Here is a 2,264-nt window from a genome sequence, read left to right on the forward strand (position 1 = left end):
CATCACTGTCTACACATGCACCCCTATTAGGGCACAGTAAACTAATTAACTCCACTGTAAAATAGTACTGGTTGGTACAAGTATTATCCTACAATGGAGTACTTTTGTTTGCTGGGACTGCTCCACCCTGAGTCAACATGTTATGATCCTGGGCTCATATATAAATGCTGATCCTGGGAGCAAGAAACTGTGGTGTGAACTGCATGGGAGTTTATTGCCATGTGCTAACTGCATGTGTAGATGCACCTACTATCTCAGTCTGTGTAGAACTATAGGAACTCAGCAGGATACTTTTAAGTCTGGTTGTGAAATGGTGAAAGGAAAGTCAAATTAATCCCAATTAGTTATGTTTTCCATTTAATATTTTAAGGATGTTGAGCTGTAATATTTTTGGTCAACCTTACTGTACAGAACCTGCTTAAATACTGGCAAAGCAGTAGCTGTGTGATTTAATTTAGGAGAATTTTTAATTAGATATGCTTTTCAATCACCACATTCTGTATTTCATAAGCAGTCTGCAAATGATGAGTGATGGGAGCAGTTAATGAACATCTAATGTTTAACTATCAAATGAGTCATGAAACCAATATTATAATAATTGGGCCCCTATGACATTAAGTTTTCAAAGTCCCAAATTCACAAACAAATATGTAAGGCAATGATCAAGGCAGCATTTTCAAGGAAAAAAAGAAAGGTAAGTGACTATTTGTCATGGTTGCACCCAAAGGCAGGACTGATTTGGGGGTTTGCTGTGTCATGCATGGCTATTTTCCTAAACTTGATTTACTACTGTAGTGTTTGGTTTCTATTTACAGCTTGTCTTAAGTTATGTTCAGTTTTATCTTGTTTGTATATTATATTATATCAAATAGTATAATACTAATTGATGTGAAAGTATGTTTATAATATTATAGTGTGACTTGAATTAAGCAGTGAAGTGATTGTTTAATTTGAGCAGCAGGTATCTGCCAAGCCAGGCAGAGTTAATTACACCTCGGAGCAGGAGTATTAGTCATTCACAATTGAATGCAGAGCCCTATTTGGTAGAGAGGCACCAGTCCCAAGCAGGATTTCAAAAGGAAACAACTCAGACGAAGATTGTAGTACATTTCAGAAGGTTTCACATTGAAAGGGTTTGTCTCTCTGTGACTAATTGATAAACTGCTAATTATATTTGCTCCTATCTGTATAAAGGAAAAAAAATTCAAAGACATAAACTTTATTACATTCTGTGAATTCAGTATTCAGAGAATTGGGGATAACACCTGGCATGACAGACAGATGCATCTCTGGGGTGAGGAAATTATCTATAATATACACATGCTCCCCAAGGACTGAATAGAAAAATAAGGTATATAAGCAATGCCTTCGGATGAGTCTCATTGCCTAGAGAAATTCTTGGGGCTGTTTCCCAATCCCTCAGTTGGCAAAAAGCTGAGATAACGGGGAGAATAGCAGAGAAGCTGCTGGCTGGAAGTGCTGACAGGAGCACAGGAAAACTGCTCATTGGTCAGAGGGAAGGGATTGCTTTCTTGTAAGAAAAAGCAAAATGAGGTAAATTTTCTGTTTCATAGTTTCATAGTTGGTAGGGTTGGCAGGGACCTGAGGAGATTATCTAGACTGACCCCCTTTTGTGGCAGGAAAGAGTACTGGGGTCAGATGACCCCGGCCAGATGTTTCTCCAGCCTCCTTTTAAAGACCCCCAGGGTAGGAGCCAGCACCACTTCTTTTGGAAGTTGGTTCCAGGTCCTAGCCACCCTGACAGTGAAATAGCGCTTCCTAATGTCTAGCCTGAAACTACCCTCTGCTAGCTTGTGTCTGCTGTTTCTTGTAACTCCCGGGATTGCTCGGGGGAACAGGGACTCTCCCAATGCCTGATGGTCCCGCTTGACTAGTTTGTAGACTGCCACTAGATCCCCTCTCAGCCTTCTCTTTTGGAGGCTGAACAGGTTCAGGTCCCTCAGCCTCTCCTCGTAGGGCCTGCCCTGCTGACCCCTGATCATGTGGGTGGCCCTCCTCTGGACCCTCTTCATATTGGCCACATCCCTCCTGAAGTGCGGCGCCCAGAACTGGACGCAGTACTCCAACTGCAGCCTGACCAGTGTCACATAGAGGGGGAGGATCACCTCCTTGGACCTGCTTAAGATGCATCTGTGGATGCATGACAAGGTATGGTTGGCTTTCCTGACTGCATCCCCACACTGTCGGCCCATGTTCATTGTGGCATCAATAATGACTCCAAGATCCTTTTCTGTCTCAACACT

Source organism: Alligator sinensis, unplaced genomic scaffold, assembly GCF_000455745.1.
Source record: "Alligator sinensis unplaced genomic scaffold, ASM45574v1 scaffold67_1, whole genome shotgun sequence".
In the NCBI taxonomy this organism is placed as follows: domain Eukaryota; kingdom Metazoa; phylum Chordata; order Crocodylia; family Alligatoridae; genus Alligator; species Alligator sinensis.